The sequence below is a fragment of the Bemisia tabaci genome, chromosome 10, assembly GCF_918797505.1.
Source record: "Bemisia tabaci chromosome 10, PGI_BMITA_v3".
Taxonomy (NCBI): domain Eukaryota; kingdom Metazoa; phylum Arthropoda; class Insecta; order Hemiptera; family Aleyrodidae; genus Bemisia; species Bemisia tabaci.
This window is the reverse complement of record NC_092802.1, coordinates 411344-430005: the sequence shown is the minus strand read 5'-3', so window position 1 is coordinate 430005 and position 18662 is coordinate 411344. Positions and strand designations below refer to the sequence as shown.

At 39.9% G+C, this 18662-nt stretch overlaps 1 protein-coding gene across 6 annotated transcripts in view; it reads right to left on the bottom strand.

Annotated features, from left to right (window-relative positions):
- The window catches only part of LOC109038298 (cytosolic carboxypeptidase 1), a gene marked incomplete at its 3' end in the record, with an annotated part of 338352 nt that overhangs the window by 16312 nt on the left and 303378 nt on the right, over nucleotides 1-18662 (bottom strand).

Below are 18662 nucleotides of genomic sequence, written 5' to 3'. Positions count from 1 at the left end.
TAAAAAATTGGGAGGAAAATATTTTTAAGTTTACCCAGAAAATCGCGTTTTATTAAAGGAAATTTGGCAACGCCTGAAAATTCATACGACGTTTTTCCTTAGCAAGGCAGAGTATGATCTCAAAACTCGTGCTTTGGAATGATTCATCTGAGTTGATTGGTCTTGAGTAGAAACGTGTTCACTAATAATGGTCCTACAGCCCCAAAAGTGCTGTCTGGCGAAAGGGCACATACTACACGCGAAGAAAATCGTCGATTGCGCCAAGTAAAATTTCCTTAAAATTTTCTAAAATTTTAGTTGCTATATAAATAGTTTTCTATGCGGCGCAATGTTTCTCTGGTTGTGACAATCAATAATCGTGAATGTTTTGCAGAAACAAAGAAAACTTCACTGTGACAAGAGGAATGTCCTTACCATAACTTTTTACTTACCTTGTCTCAATAAATTGTTTTCTTAACGCATAACTCTTTAAAACCTCAGTACTATCAAACACTGTTAGGGAAATGGTTAATTTTGTTGTAATGAAACCAATTTTTCTTAAAGTGGAAAACATGCGCTGTTTTCTCGACGATCATATAAATTGAACTGGTGGTCGCACCGAAACCATAAGGAAAATTAACTTTCGTAATGTGGAAATTACTTGATTCAATATTTGAAAGTGCTCTGACTTATCCACCAACGATTATTAGAATGGAAACAAGCAGTTCCAACGCCAAAGCGTTGGAGGGCGCTTCTTTAACACTGCGCATGCGAGGAACGTTTTCATACGGCCAAGCGAGTGTATTGCGGACGGACGATGTATAACAAATTGCCTACGTGAAGGTGGTCCGGCAGCAACATACCCGCCGCTAGTCTCTGGAAAACAATAGAAAATAGTAGTTGCGTACGTTGCCAGCGAGCGCGCTGCGAGCGCATCTGTTTCAATTACCTAGCATCGAGTCGGGCCTCTAACTTTCTATTCTCTCTGACATAACCTTAAACCTTCAACCCAGAGCCGCAAACAGCTGACGCTTGACGATGCTGCGCCGAGAAAATGAACCAATCACAAAATAGCACAGTAATACGTCACTAAAATGAAGAGATCACGTGACTGTTCGTGATTTTTTCGAATCAATCTGAAACTACAACCTCGAATATGAGGCATTTAAGCATAACGAAGCCCCAAAATAGTTTAACCAGGTAATACGTCCGTGCGAGATTGTTATGCTTAAAAGCAAAACATTTCACGAAAACTTTTACGAATACCAGATGCAGAAGAAAATCAAATTTTCCCGGGTGTACCAGAATGGCGTCATTACCCATAAGGCAAAACGGTATGTAGTATAGTACATGTTACATCGGGGGAGTCGAACGGCTGGAAAGGGCGCATCTGGTACCCAGAAGCGCCCAAAACGAGGAAACGCTAAACCTGAAAATTTTTCGGTGTTTATGTAAATCGAAGACTCTAAGTTGAAACGATATCGCGGATAAGAAGAAAATAACGGAAACCCATTAAGACTTGCAGATAAAGTGACGAGGTAAGGGTCTAGGGTCCGTCCATAAATTACGAACGCACTTTTTCGGAATTGTTGACCCCCCCCCCCCCCCCCCCCTGCAACGCTTTTGTAACGTAGGTCCTTTTTCTTTAATCCGTGAAAACAAAATGGCATAACACTCTTCTCCAACCCCCCCCCCCCCCCTAAGCGTTACGTAATTTTTGGACAGCCTCCAGACTGAATAATCTGAGATATTGAGAGAACATTGTAGAAAAAGCGCACCAAATAAGATTACTCCTATCAATGTGTACTGACAATCGATTGTTTGAAATTAACTTTACCAACAACTTATTGTTAAATGAGAATCAATGAGTATCTGAAAATAGGCCTGTTGCAATTAACGGCTACACAGTAAGACTTTACCTTACACATGGTTATTTTGTGTAAGTTTCCGTTCAATTAGGTCAGCCAAATCGATTTGGTAACTCAAGACAAATTTTTGTTGAATCAACCGAAACTTTAGGTTTCTCTAAGACATCTTAGGATTGAGAAAGTGTCCTCTTCAATTGATTTATTCGAGTCGTTTCTCGTTTCTCAGTGCATCATTCATTGGTTGCGACTTGTGAAAGACTAGCATGTTGATCTTATAATTATGCAATCCAGGTCCGATCATCGCAACTAATTTTTAGCGGGTCTGCAGTATTTCACCGAAAAAAAAACTAACTAAAATGCACTAACCGCACGGGTCGTTCTCAGCTAAATGGCCAAAAGATTTGTCACCACTTTTTATTTTTTATCGTATTTATTAAAATCCCAGATCTCGTTCAAACATTTTTGCTCAAAATTTTTTATGAACAAAGTACCCATTCACCATAATAACATGAACTTAATATATGACTGCATGATATTATTGAAAGTATGGTTATTGTGAGCCGTTATTAAGTAGAATTTCACCGATCTTGCTAAAATGTCAAATGAAAAATCTGTAAATGAGCACTGCGATTTTTATTCAATATTTAACCTACAACAAGTTCAACTGTTTCGTGCAGTGAACGCTCTCCAACGCCCATACGTTGGAACCAAACCCTTGATTTTCTTCCAAGGGCTCATTAACAAGATTACCACAAGATTTTTCGAACAGAAAAACCTCATGGAGTTCAATGCTGATGTGCAGCGCGCTCTTTTCAAAATTTACAGTGATTTTAGGAGGATTTTGGTGCAAATATGTGGGCTTTTCGTAATTCCGGCGACAGACTTCACTTTCTATTTCATCTTTTTCTACTTTACTTCAAAACATCATAAAATTATTTTCACCTGAAAGACAAGACTCCATCATGAAGTATGATCATTTCAGAACCATCAGACATTTGGAGTCGGAAGGGAAATAGACGGGCGCGTCAAAGAAATGATGGACGTATTTTTGGCTGTCATTTTGGCGACGCACACCTCTGTTTACCTACTGATTTCAAATGTCTGATGGTTCTAAAATGAGCGTAATTCATGACTAAGCAGTGTCTTTGAGGAAAAATAAGTGTATGCACGAAATCAAATAGAAAGTGAAGTTTGTCGCCGAAATGACGAAAAGCCCACACTGTCGCACCATAATCCTTCTGAAACGGATGTGAATTTTGAAAATAATGACGTGAATACGTATCAGCACAGAACTCTACGAGGCTCTTCCGCTCAAAAAATACTAGAGCCAACCTCGTTAGTGGACTCTCAGAAGATAAAATAAATAAAAATTATGAAAAATAAAAAAGGTCGGCAGAAGTTATAGCCCTTTAGCTGAAAACGACTCCTGCGTTAAAGTCACTTGGTGCGCGATTTCCAATATTATCACCTAACTAGTTTCAACCGATGAGATAGCTCAATTTTCTTGGAGTCTTCTTTTTTCGTCACTTTGTCGATGAACTTCAATAATCAGCCCGCAGTGTCGACTTATGCATTTGCTATGATATCCTTTTTTTTTATTATTCATATTTTTTCATCTTGCAGGAATCAAACAAAGAGCAAATTTTTCAGATTGTGAAGTTGGAATGAAATGAGACCTCCCTGACTCTCTCATCATTAAGTAAATCTGAGCGTTAAGTTCCAAAAGAGACTTTTAAACTGTAAGAAAAATAAGTAGTACTACTGGGTTTCTAAGCTACATTACCTCCAGTCGGACGCAACAGCTATTGGCTTGATTGTATTCACCTCCAAACTTTAATACCGGATTTAAGTTGACTAATCCGTAAGAGCACTCGTCTATGGTGCCGTACTATATAACTGGAAAATATTTTCCCTTTCCTCATTTTTATCATATTTAAATGAAGCTGACCTTACATCTGAAATAATTACTTGTTTCCTTGGCATTGTGTTCTGTTGTTAATTGCATAACAAGGATAAACAATGAATAGTTAAAAAGTATTACTCCGCCATGCCCTATCTTATTGACTACGTATTTTGACGGAAGTTTAAAAGAAGAGCTTCAGAAAGGTCGGAGGTTTATCAAAACTGCTCTCGTACGGATTTTATGGGAAGTGTGGGAATTTTACTTCCCTCATATTTCATTGTATTGCATGCCAGGGATGCCAGGCCCTAAATGCATCAACCTAGTACAGTGCTACGTATTCAACGATTTCACAACTGTGAATGTAACTGACAAGACGAGATTTCAGACAAAACTCGGTTACCGAAAGTAGGAAAACCTCAGTTATCTTAGGTAGGCAATCCTACAGAAAAAGGTCCACGCGCGGAGAAAAACATTTTTTAGTAGAGCGATTGAGACTTGAAGAGAACTCACGCAATTTGGCTTGACGGGGGAGGTAAAAGAGGATGATCTCAACTGCGATGAATTAAAAATTGTTTTCGGGTCGTTCCCTCTTGCGTCAGAAAAGTAAGTCGAAAGAAAGGATCGTTTTAGTATTAAGATGATGTAGACTAGTGAAGAAAATCCATGCACAATGTTATCCATGCACACACACAGTCACAAAAATACAGACTGGGGCTCGTATTTCATCCGCGATGGTCGTGCGAATACATGGCGAAAGAAACCAAATCTGACCTTTCCCGTGTCTCAAATTACTAACGTAATTAGTATCATGCTTGCATCGTTAAAGGCGGAAATCAAGCGCTCAAATATTTGAATTCCGGAGTGAGTGTGTGGTATCTCGCGGAAATGAAGGCAAAACTTTGCTTTTCTCGTGTCTCCAATTACTGGCGTTTATGAATGCAAGTATTTGACGCGCATCGTTAGATGTGGAAATCTAGCGCGCAACTACACCAGAAAAAAATTGAAGTTGATTTAACATTCTGGATATAAAAAAAGTGTGCGAGAAATTATAAAATCCTGAAGTGCCCGCTACAGCAGTTACTTTAGCAATGCCGAGATGTGAAACTACCTGCTGTGGCGGGCAATTCAGCATTTTATAAGTTCTCGCACATTTTTTTTACATCCAGAATGTTAAATTAACTTCACTTTATTTTAGGCGCATTCGAACTCCGAAGTAAGTACGTGGTATCGCGCGAAAATGAAGGAAAATCTTAGTGTTTAAAGTTAGAGTTCTTATTACCCAAACTTCGCCCTCGCTCTTTATGCGCTGGTTTCATCCGTTACCGAAGGCGCGCAAAAGGTCGCGAAATTTTAAATTCATCGTAAAGCATCATTTTCGATAAAGCAAACGGCACTATCGGCAGAAAACCTTAGCACCTTTCTGGAGGTAGGATCATCGGCCATGGCCACTGAGAAAAAAAAATTGTAAAAGTTACTGAGCTTCAGTTCAAATTAGAGACCGTCTTTTTCCATTCAAGTAACCAAAGTTCGGTTTCGTGTGACCGAAAAAGTTTCATGTTTAATATGAACCGAGGTTCAGTTCCTCTTACCAAACTACTTTTTCTCATTTTCAAAAATTCAGTTTTTTCGCACAAAATTGAGAAACTTTAAACATGTCCCCTCAATAAAGTTTAAATGAAAACCATGTTTGGCCGAAAAAACAAAATTTGCTCCAAAGGATCAATCCCTAATGCACGCGTATTTCTATTCAGAGTATCCTGTCGCGGAGATATTTCATCATTTTTCGAGATATTCGACATCGCTGGAGTCAGACGCAGCGTGCGCGATTTATAGCGTCCAAATCCATGCTCTATAGGTGTGAACGCATTTCCCTCCTCCTCTCTCCCAAAGCGCGAATGCTCTGAGGTTTTGTTCTTGGCGCCCCTCCCCCCTCCACCCCACGTAGCGAATGACCAAAGGATATTCTATGCATGAGCAACAGGTTGAAAAACTGCCACGGCGTCTAGAAAGTCTTTATTTGTTTTTTCGTTCCCTGCTTTTCTCTGATATTTTCTGATTACCACGAAAAAATGCCCTGCCGGAACTCTTGATTTTCTGTAAAGGAGTTTTTTTGTGGAAAAGACATACAAGCTTGTTTCCCAAAGTGTGGGCAACAAATCAACTTTTTAATCTTTTATCTCATCTTTATTCCAGACGGCTCAGGCGGAAAGAGATAACGATAGCTGTGGATCAATGTCGCCTATCTACAGACTGACAATTTTACAGGACAAAGAAAAAATTTCGTCATTTTTGTAAAATTAGAGATTGACGTCACAATGTTTTTTTACGTTATAGCGTCATTGCAGCGCTCCCATGCGGAATTTGAATAAACTAAAAACATCAGCTAGCATATTGAATACTTTAGAATGCGGAAACTTCGCTGACTCATTTTCGCCAAAATTGTCAGTTAGACAGTATTGTACCTTGGCCCTCGATTAGGCTTTTAATATTCTAAGTACATATGTCAAGACGGTGAACTAGTCTTGCCTTTTCTTCCGTCAAAAATTTGGAAATGCGTAAAACATATGGAATATGGAGAACAAATATTTTGAGTAAAAGGGTATAGAGATCCAACTAGATCTTCAACATTCGATCTGGTAAGGGGATAGAAGTTCGAATTTATCTTTCTTAGTTCTAACTCGGTGCGACTGACTTCAGTTGAACGCATATAAATCAAAAGGAACTACATCCATTGTGACTCGAACCCTATTATGTACGTACTCTTATGGGTCTCAAGGCTCATGACAGAATGGATATGGTTCCTTTTGATTTTCATACGCCTAATTGATGATGAGTCCACGCAAGGCTCAAAATTTCGGTATCACCTATTTTTATGGAGCTATTAAACTCTTGTTCCTCAACGATTAGTTCTAAGGAAGCCTTACTCAGATCTCACAGTTTGATTTTAAGTGTGACATGGCGAAAGTGATTTCAGAGCTGACTGATGCTGACTTCAAAACCGAATCGAGAAGAAAAAGGTATTTTCTTTATCGTTACTTTAAGCACTTTGACGTGTCCAATTTCAGAGGTGCGTTATAGCTATGAAGGATGGTTACAGCTAACTAGGCAGCAAATGGTTTACATTGTGATTAAGAGAGGTTTAATATCAATGTAAGTATTATGCTCGCATCGTTCAATGTGGAAATCAAGCGCGCAACTATTCGAACTCCAGAGTAGGTATGTGGTATCACACAAAAATGAAGGAAAATCATAGCTTTTCGCCGGTCTCAAATAAGTGTTACGAACTTACGACCCGTCAGGATAAGAACGCTGCCGTGCAAAGGAAAAACGACGTATGAACCTTCAGGCGTTGCCAAATTTCCTTTGATAAAACACGAATTTTCTGGTAAACATATGAATATTTTCCTTCCAATTTTTCATATGATTTTGTTCGTAATTCCACCTAAATTTCCTGGAAATTTCCAGGAAAAATATTCATAACTTTCCTTAAAAATGAACATTTTATCGAGGGAAATTTGGCAGCTGTCGAATGTTCATATGGCGTTTTTCCTTAGCACGGCGCAGAACGGAAGGACGCTCACTCATTTAGATTCTTGGCAAACTTGATTTGATATCGGAATCTAAAGATGAGCAGCGGCATTTTTCTGATGCTTTTCGTATGAAAATTTTGGCTGCCCTTTTCGTCTGTGAGAGCACCTTTTTTCAACAAGTCCTTCCTCTCCCGCATAGGTACTCTAATCCGCGGGCTGATTATTGTCATTGATAAACAAAGTGATAGACATAAAATACAGATACATAGTGGGCGATCCTATTGATGGAAGCGGGTGGTTGCAATGAACAAAGAACGTACCAATAAGGTAATAAGGAAGGTTGCAATAGACCAAACGACAACCGACAAGAGACCCTAAAAGAGATCATAATTTTTCTCTTTAGCGTATAAGAACCACCCGTTTCAAGCAATAGGATCGCTTAATTCGCCCTATGTCTTCTTCGTCTTTTGTATAATCACCCCGCTAACCGTGCTTCTCACTGAAAGTACGCTGCATTTTAAGGGAGTACTCCAGTCTTGACAACTTTTTCCCCCTTCAAGTCCTATCTACTTGAAACTTATGCTTTAGATAGGTACATGTAAGACTAAGATTTCCCCAAATTTTCGGTTAGCGGGTTGCAAAACCCTGCCCCTTAATACACGATTAAGTGAATTTGAAGAGGAATCTTGTGACAATGAGAGTGAGCTGGAGACCTGCGATTTGATGTAAAGTATCAAGAAATGCTCCTGTTATTATCTAACAGAGCCAGATTTATAAATTTTTGACTAAAAGTATATTTTTTAAATAATATTTAAAAACATGAATTTTCCCCAAATGTTTCTTGGTTTTTATTAAAACATTAAATGATCAATGAAGAGAATACAATTTCGGTTCTGTTAGATAAGAGAATACATTTCTGGTCATTTAAACTAAACTGCCGATCTCTAGCTCAATTAGGGCCTGAGAAACGGTTGCCAATAGATGAAAAAACATGCGGTTTTTCAGGAGAGCAATATTAGTAAGGAAAGGTGCAAGTGCATCACTTTGCAAGGGATCGTCCCTTTTACCGTATTTTCTCGAGTTTGTGTGATCCTGATAATTACATGGTTGACACACCATCTTCTTTAGCAGACTCTCCTCTATAAAATTAGTGAAAAAAAAAAAAAATAAAGAAAAAAAGTTGGGGCCATTTTTAGACCGGTGTACCCCCTTGAGGGCGTCTCTGATCTGAAAGGAGCTTTGACAGAATCGTTAAGGAGGCGTTAACCCGCGAACGGGCAAAGTTCAACAAACGCGGAAAAGAGACTGCGGAGGATTTCTCAAAGATGAGAGGCTACTTGGCTTTTATGCGAGTGCGGGAGCCCCCGAGCCCCGGTGCATTTGCGGACTTGCACGCGGATTTGCAGGCCGGGAGTGGCCCGAGGGCTGCAGTTTCCCGAAAAGGCTAACGCGTTATCTCGATTAAGGAGCACGCAATACCCGGTAATTACCGCCATTATCGCCGTCTAAATTGCGCCTGTGTTTACTTATCGCCGGCCAGGACTTGCGGCTCAAAGCAGTTCATATGTACTCGCGCGAATAAAAGCTGGATAGATACAGCGGAGCTGCGAAGTTTATCGCTTAAAGGGTAAGTCGCTTCCTTTTTCTGGAAAGGAAAGCTGTTCCCAGTTACCAGTGGGGAAAAAACTGTATGAAACAATAGAAGTAACCCATTGGACAAGGTGTGAATTTAAGCATTACGATGAATGAGTTCTGGTTAAAATTTCACGTAGAGTACGAAGCAAGCGACGAAATTATTGGAAGTAACTAATATCGTCACTTTCCGGCCAAAGTACCACAAGCGCCATCCGACGTTAAATAGTTTCCGCCGCCATTTTATTTTTTTACAGAGAAATTGTTGGTTGAATCTGTTTTAAAATTTCACTGAATTTTATCGGCAGCACATAAGAAATTCAGTGAAATTTTCGGATAGGTTCGTTGAACAATTTCTCTGTAAAAAAATAAAATGGCGGCGGAAATTTTTTAACGTCGCATGGCGCTTGTGGTACTTTGGCTGGAAGGCAATGACATATTAACGTTAACGTTCGCGTCGATGCATAGATTCATACTTCCCGTTCATAAGGAAGCCATAATCTAGTTGAGTAAAATCGCATGCTAAACATTACTGGAAGAGTCTCTGCGGTATAATATAATGGCAACCTGTATCTTGGCGCTTTGGCTCAGTTGTTCCACATTGTTTACACCTTGACCAATACAGAGGGTAAGAGAATACAGCTCAATAAGAGGCCAGCCAAAACCTACGTATAGTGCGCGATTTGATCCACGTAGACCATAGTTTTTCTTGAAACCAGGAAATTGACTTTTTTTGTAAAAAAAAAAAGACCAATTCAAATGTCAATTTTCATATCTTGGTGAAGAAATAATTTTAGTAATTTTCATCTTGCGAATTGCATTCTACGTGAAATTTTCAAGAGAAAACGTATCCACAAACTTAAATTTGTGCCTTGTCTAGTGGCCCACTAGAAAAACAAGCATTACTTGTTGTAATGCTTTTCAATCAAGATTCCAGCATCTTGTCAGCACGCTGGTTTTCCGCGTGTCCCAATCATAGTTGCCGAACAAGACCCGAGACTGCTCCAGCTTCGTCCCTGTCCGATGTCGATGAGCTATCACGAGGTGCTGATTCGCATAACGAGGCGGTTTAATTATAATCAGATCTGGCGGACAATCGGATAGTAATCATTAGCCTGATGGGCTTATAATCAGCATCAACATCAGCACATCTCCCGCGGCCTTTTCTCACCTGCCGCGCGGTTCCTTCGAGGCGTTGTCACTTTGGGCAAAAAATGCATGGTAGCAATTTGATAGACAAAGCTTTAAACAAAGAGAAACTGAGGCGATCCTCTTGGTTGATCCACGCGGTTCTTATAGACTAAGGAATAAAATGATGGACTAACTTTAGGGTCTCTCGTGGGGAGTCGCCAGTAAGTCGAATACTTACCTCCCTAAAGTCCATTACAACCATCCACGTCCACCAATTGGATCGCTCGATTTTCTCTTTATCTGTTTTTGTGTTTTCGATTATCATCCCGAAATGAGGCTGCATACGGTTGAATCCCATGCGCTTATTCTCGCGTGCTACTTTCAACTGCGCCCGGAAACACCAAAAATTAAAACGCCTTCAGTTTTGTGTATATGCAGCACGCATGTCCATCGAGTACGAATAGTTGCTTGCCTCAAGGTAACTATATGTATCTCGAACGAATTTATGTAGAATCGATGTAACTGCGTTTTAAGTCTGTCGCTTTGTCCATTAATTTCAATTATCACCCCTCAGTGAGAATGAAAATATTTCTCAGATACGTCCAAGATATTGTGATGTTTGTAAAATTCCGAATTCCACAATTTCAACATCCTCTGAATCGTAATCAAGTAACTTAATCCGTGAAGATCATACATTCGAAATAAACAATAGAGATTACTAAGATTATTGAAATTATTATGTATTGCTGAAGTTTACTACCGATAACTAATAACTATTAAAAAAACAAAAAAAAAAAAAAACAACACCTATTTGTAACCTATTTGTACCTATTTGTAACGGAAGTCTTTTACTCAGTTCAAGAAAATAAAACATGAAGACTTGGACAAATGTAACTTCATCTCACTGTACCTGATGTTTTCATTTGTTAGTATTCACGATTCGTTATTCCTAGGTTCCACTTTTAAATTAGGAATATTACTGTAGAATAACTAGGCATGGATTAAATTTTGCAATTAGGAACTAAAATTTCTGGCTCAACATAAAAACAACATATGAACCATTAGTTTCCCAATGCACATAGGTGTTTATATGCATGGGCCAGGAACAGTAGTTCCTTAGTGCAAAATGCAGTCTACGAAAGGATCCGTTGTACCAAGATTGTTCTAATAAAATCAGGGCGTCTACCAGTTATGAAAAACCAAAATTGGGGACTTTTATGGGAGTTTTTTCAAGAAAATTTGGGACTTTTTTCCTGAAATAGTGAGAGAAAGGGAGCTAGTTCGAGCGTTAAAAGGCGTATTTTATACGACTGATTTTACAAGCCATGTTGCACCGATAAAAAAATACAAAAAACCAAGCAACTCCTCAGTTTTTTTATTCCTGGTTAAATCGCACCGCCGCGACTGGCGGGAAAATTTGAAAATGCCCGTGTTTAGGACGATTTTTGTCATTTTTTGGGGACCTGAACAAGAAAATTGGAGACTTTCGGGGATATCGGGGACACCCTTTCAAAATCGGGGATAATCGGGACATTGTAGACCGGTGGACACCCTGAAAATAAGTGAAAAAACCAACTTTGATATTAATGCGACCGAAGCCTTTCTTCCGGTTCAATACGCATCGGTGGACGAAGGTCGTTGTCCTGATGAGAATCGTCTTGTTTCAAATCGAGTCGATCCCCACAAATATCGTGCTCTACCGCGAGGGCGTGTTTCTGTCGAAACCGTTTCGGATATGCAAACGGAAACATTGATTCCGTGGATGTTGGTCCATGTTGCGGCAACATTGACCTTCTCGTCAGCTCATTAAAAGCGGCCGCAAGAGGCACTTGTCTCACCGCATACGGCGCCGCAAGTAGCTCTAAGCCCCGAGGAACACGACCGATCACTCACGTTGCCAACAAAGCTCACTATGAAAATTTCAAGTATCTCGAGTTTTCCTATCGCAGAAAACAGTCATCACAGATTATGCACGGATTGCGCATCTTTGATTTGTAACTGGACGTATTTATGCTAAAAGGACTATGTGCGAGTGGAAAATGGGGTGTGCTCGTGGAAGCCGGAAAAGAAACAATGTAAAAGTGGATATAGTTCCTTTTGAGAAAATGGAAAAGCGGGATTTTCAATTAAATCAAGAGGAACTGAGCGCTAACTCGTGAGCCGTGGGCATGGGACAAGAGCATTATGGACAGGGCTCATGAGTTTAAGACCGCCTTCCCGATCGTCGTTGCCGCTGACGTCACTGGCGCTTTAAAATCCACCTTCATTTTTATGGCCCGACCACTAACGAGCACGCCCCATCTTTCCACTTGCACATAGTTCCATTCAGCATAAATACGTCCAATTCCCACATGAGCCTTGTTTGACATATACATCCACGCTTTCTGGGGCTCATGAGAAAATCGAGATACGCCCTTACGCCAGTGGCACGACAAATTATTCCAGGTGATATAACCTAGACAGGTTCAAGTTCATGCCAATTTTCGCGCAGATGATTCGATAAATGGACACAGTTTTGCAAAAAGGAACAAGAGATGGTGGGAAAGATGGGGTGTGCTCTAGAAAGCTGCATACGTAACGATGTAAAATAGGGCGAGATTCCTTTTGTCAAAATGGAAAAATGGAAATTTAAATTGAATTAAAAGGAACTCAGCGCCAAAACATGGTATAACTCATGAGCCGTGGGCATGTGACAAGATCGTTGTGGACAGGGCTCATGAGCTACAGAGCTCCGGTCCCGATAGCGAGCTCACTCTTTCCATCCCATCCGCCTCTCCTTCCTTTCAGCATAAATACGTCCAAATCATGTTGAGGAAGCTGTTAAAGCGTTACATGTCTCATGAAAAACCAAATACTGGCATTAACAAGCAACAGGTCAGTTACTTCAAGAAGAATACGGTTAAATTACCGACTTCATCAGGTAAAATCATCGTCTTTAATTGATTCGCAGAACGTTATTTTGAGGTGATTTCAGCTCAACACAAATTTTTGACATAGTACAGAAAATCTGAACGAATAGTACACGAAGCAGTGCAGGTTTAACAATCCCACCAAAATCGTTTCCGCGCGCGGTTTGACTCAGCCAAACCGCCCTCCTCCTTTTTTTCGGGCGAGACATTTGATTATTTCGTTATTAATGCTGACCAGAGCAAATTAAAAAGGTTAGTTCCTCGTTTAATAGTTGGTGCATGAAATTTTCATTGCGCTCACCAGTTTTTACGAGACAGTTTTGTGACAAAACTTGTAAAATACTGTATCCATTGCAACTTTAGCTGTCTGGTCGTTCATTCTGTGATGCGTTGTTTACAAATCTAAGACGACCTGATTGAATCGCCGATACTGCTGTACTTAGGAAGAACACCGTATATGAACATTTAAATGTTGCCAAATTTCGCACATAAAATACAAACGTCTGAAAACTTTTTGAATTTGTTTTCTTCATTGGAATTATAATACAACGAATGATTTTTTTTCGGGAATTTGAGACTGTCCGCGGGAGAAAACCCCTGATCTGCGGATGCAAAATGTCGAATCAAAGTCCTTTCAGTTGAAGGTGGATATGACATTGGATCTTAATACCTCTTTCTGGTTGCTTGGAGAATTAATCTCAAAGAATTAGTCATTTTCGCGTCAAAAAAGGGTGTCGGGTTGCATCCAAATCCGGCAATTTTATACCGTTAATAGAAGAAATCAGAAGTTGAAATATATCTATTTCTCGAAACTACCTTTTTTCGATTACGAGGTTTTATCTTCATGTATCCCGTTGGTTTTGGAATTGTTGAACATTATTTGTTCCAAAATACTTTCATGCCTCTAAAATCTGATATCAATAGCTTAATTGAACAGCTTATTTGAAGGTAAGCAAATCCGCCAAAGTCAAGTTTCGAGAAAACATGGAAAAACTTTGATTTTGTAGGCAATTGTTCCTTTTGCTGCCTCGAAAATCGACCAATGTCTCATAGTCTAGCTGCATTATTAAGGCCACGGTTCCAAAAGGAGGGTCGAAAAAATTGGACAAGAAATACAAAATTTTAAACATTTTGGTGCATACGCACTTCTTTCTCAAAACCGACCAGTACTGCCGTTTTCAGCAAAATGATGGCAGTCAAACAGCATGCGTGTTCGATGGCAACATTAGAAATCATAGTTTGTGCCCTTCTCCATTGTTTTTATCACGAGGAAGCATCGGTGCTGGGAGAGGTGGCTCGGAACTTACGCCCTTTTTCCACTAAAGCGAATATTCAAAAATTAAAAAAGACGTGTAAAGAGCCATTTGGAAAGAGATCGCTCGGTTGTAGGTAAGTCGACCCTCAGAAACTCAATTTTTCAAAAATTGGATGGTTCCGCTCATTTTCATCATAATAAACTTCTCAGTGTTTTTTTGTAGGTTGGTCCATCAATCCATGGGCAGCCTCTTTTGAACCACCATTTCCAAAAATTACACGGGGAAATGATTAGTGACTGTACACTGAAAAAAAATGTGCTTGACTCAAGCATGATGATTCTTGAATTTGCCGTCAAGAATTGTTTATATTATATTTAATTTGAGCTGAATTTTTCTTGATACTAGCAAAGTAATGCTTGAGTTAAGAAAAAAGTAGTTTATATTAAGCACAAAAATTCTTGATTTAAGAAAAAATACTTCTTGGCGGCAGATTTAAGATTCCTTTTTTTCCACTGAGCATCTGAAGAAGAAACACTTATTTGAGGACATTTGGCAAGATTTGAGTGAGGATACGACGTTCTACCTCAGAGGACGAGCGTAAATATGTGGCGTTTGGGCAGAATTCCGATCGTCTTTTCCGCGTTTCCCGATTTTATATTGTTGGTCAATAAACCAGGTGAGCGGTCGGCGTCACACCCGACGAGGTGGAGTCCAACCCAGGGATCAATGCGCCTTGACGACAACGTAACGATACGCGAGCACCTCCGACAATCGGGAGACGATGAGCTAATAAAGCCACGCTCGCACGCCCGGCCGACGACGACAAATCAACCGCGTGGCTTAAATATGCTTTCTTTTAGCTCTGGCTGAAGTTTGCAACAGGCCCATTGAGTCCCTCACATTAAAAAAAAAATGTTTTGTTTGAAAACCATACTTTGTTTCATGTAGAAAACCGTAAATAACAGTAAAGCAACCAGCAATTTTTAATCTTTGAACCATAAAAAGATATAAATACTAAGGTATATGTGCCCAGCACAAGAACACGAACTGGGGGAAAAAGGGGGAAATTTACACAAATTCGGACGAGACGATTTACCCAAACTCTTGGACACCTTCAATTGAAGAATTGAAGAAGGTTAAGGTGTTTCTCAGAAAAGAATCCAATCAAAATTAATGCATGTCATGGAGACTCCAACGATGGCGACAAGCAGGGTGAAAATCATCACACTTGGTCAAGCAGTTGACTCCGCCGCGCGGCTAATGTCGTGTCGCGCGCTGCCTGTGAAAGAGCACCTCAACAGAACCGCTGATTTATGCACTTGCCGAGCGGTTTTGGCCGTAAATGGGCGATGATTCGGACCGTTGGACGCCCGAAAATCTCCGACCGGTCGGGAACGCGGTGGACAGTCGGATTCGCTCACAGAGGTCGCGGATTCTTCCGCTGATTTACGGTTCATGGAACTACGAATTTTCGAACTTAGGGAATGAACGGAGACATGATGATAAATATCAGCTTTAGGATACATTAAAATCAAAAGAATGACCGGCGTCCAGAAGATATTTCGTATTATTTAATTAAAACAAAAGGCGCGGTAGTCTGCGAGGGAAGAAACCCGAGGCCTTGTCACCGCGAGAAATTTTCATAGAATCTGTCCCGAAGTTCGAAGCGCAAGAATGAAACTTCTGGGATTTTTACCAGTTACCGTCTCCAGGGCTCTCACGTTCCTCCGACGAGTTTGCGCGGAAAAATGCATTGGTAAAAGTCAAGTATACGACTAAGAAAATGATTGAACACGATTAACTATTACAAAAAATATTTTAATAAAGGAAACACGAACAAGCGAGTAAAGAACAAAATATAGTACAGTTTGCTTTCATACTTCTTCTTCCTCTCCGTTGGTCTTAGGGGTACAAGGATCATACTTGGTAGTGAGAAAAATATAATGACGAATTAAATATTTTTCCCGGCTTTGCAAAGGGGATTTTTCCCTGGAACAGATCTCGTGGAGATAAGGCCTTTAGGTCGTATTCACTGTCGACCCTTACAGTTCCTATCCCCCGAAGACCCATTGTGGTTAATATTGTGGTTAGAGGAAGTTTAAGAGGGCCTCCGACCAAGTTTCATCAAAAGGACGATTCTTCCCAACTTCAAGTAAAACTTGAGATCATAACTTTGGAAATAGCTTTCTGCAAAGGTCTGAAATTACTTGCTACTACAAAAATTATAAAAAGGAAAAGAATGGGGGATCATTGGGAATTTTTCATAAATTAAGGTAGATTCACACTCACCTTAAAGTTAGTAAAAATCATGTAATTTCTGCCTTCGTATTTTTTGCAGTGACAAACATTTTTCAATCCCTTGCAGAAATCTATTTCCAATGAAATTATACGCTTTAATATTACTTCTGACTCAGAAAAAATTTCCCTCTCCGAAGCAAAGTTGATGAGCAATTTCAACAAAATGTATCGAGCTGATATTCTCTATGTGGTTACTGAGGAACTGAAAAGTTTTCCCAGCCCTGCTCAAAGCCTTCAAATTATAGAATAGATAACTATTCGAGCTCCCCGGTACGTTTGTTGCCTATTCTGCGAAATTGAAGGCGATTCTAAGGTAGAAAATGAATCTGCCATTAGGTTTACGCACTCTTTGTTGACTTAGCCATCCTGATTTGATGTTGGAATCTGAAGATTGGCAGTGACATTTTTCGTTTTTGAGGGTTGGTTACCCTTTTGAGCCCTAAGACCTCCATATTTCGAAATGTTCGTACTCATCCCATGTATGCACTTTCGTATGACCGAGGATTTTTTTTCTCCATCAGTAACCGCATTGGCACATGATGCTTCTATTTTTCAATGGAAAAACAGAAACAAAAGTATTAGAGAAAAACGGAGAAAGGATACAAAAATATTTCATCACAAAGCAATTGTCCTTAAAAAAAAAAAAAAAAAAAAAAAAAAAAAAAAAAAAAAAAAAAAAAAAAATTGATATCAGAATACTTTATACAATTTCAAAGTTATTTGGCCTCAACAACTTTTGTGTTTTGACTTATAACTTGGCAAATAACTTTGAAATTGTTCCAAAAATGACACTGATAAACGCAAGTGCATTTAAGAATAATTTATGAATGATTGCGGTTTTAATGATAACATACCTTCTAAAAAGTGGTCATATACTAATGCTTTAATATGCTCGGTACTTCTACTTTCCAGGACCCTTCTCGCACAATCTGGTCTACAATTGTCGCCTAATTTTATTCAATTTTTCACCTCTCACTTATTCATTCAAAGCGTCTGTCAACTCCTGCTAGGTTTCCAGCGCCCCTCCCGTACGGCCTCCTTGTACATGGCGATATTTTCCTCGAACGCCTTCAAAGTATCATTATGCAATTTCAACTCCTCTTCGGTGTACTTTCCCGGATCCAACCTCCGGTACACCTCTTCGAAAGGTCCGTCGCCTCGCACCCAAGTCGGAACCTCACCCACTCGATAGGAACTGGCGAACATGAAGAGATGACACCACTTATCCAAATTGTCCCTCATTACGTCACTATCCCTTCGAACCCGCTCTCTGCACTTATCCAGATACATCGTGGTCACAGCCAGACCTTCATACAAGTGATCATAACTCCAAGTGTCTAACATCTTCGAGTGCTTCACGAGTCTATCTATAGGGCCGGCCTCAAAATGCGAGACGATTATTGACAAAATGGGAACTAGTGTTTTGAAAGCTCTTATTCGTTTCTCCCATGGGATCCCATCTAGCTGTCTAGCGTAGTTGTCTGCTAGTTCGTATTGGGTGATTTCAATCGCTTGCCGTTCGAAGCGAGTTGTTTGTAGCCCGATGAAAGCGACTGGACGGAGAGAAGCCATTTTTAGGCACACGATATCAAACTTGGCCGTTGGTTCCTCAGGTCTTGAGTCGTTCCTGAAACCGAGGAAATCGCATTTCGGGGGGTTCGGGGTGTCGGCTTGCATGACGTCATTGATGAAGGTGAGCGCTATGGATTGGCTGTATCCCGGCACGGTGAAAAGGTGTTGGAACGGTATAGTGTGTCTCGGGTCCAGGTAATATGCTTCAATTTCACTTTTTGTCTCGGAAGAGAACGATGATTTAGAAAGTATATACGTAAAAATTAAAATATTTGCACCCTGCTGCATCGCAATGAATATTTGGGCTGTTCAAGTAAAATAAGATAAGTCTTGTCTCGTCAAGTATGCGATGCAGGTTAAATCGAGGAAGGCTCATGAGAAGGGATTTTAAGTGAACTTGATGATGTCCTTTTAGAGTATTCCTGCGAATTAAATGCGAATTTAAGAGAGAGGACTTCACAACGTTGATCACTTATAAAACTAGAAAATTAATTTTCAAAATGAAAATTCACCACTCACTAAAAATTTACCGCAGTTTCAGAAATGCCTCATGGATCCTATTGGCAAATTTTATGCACTTGGCA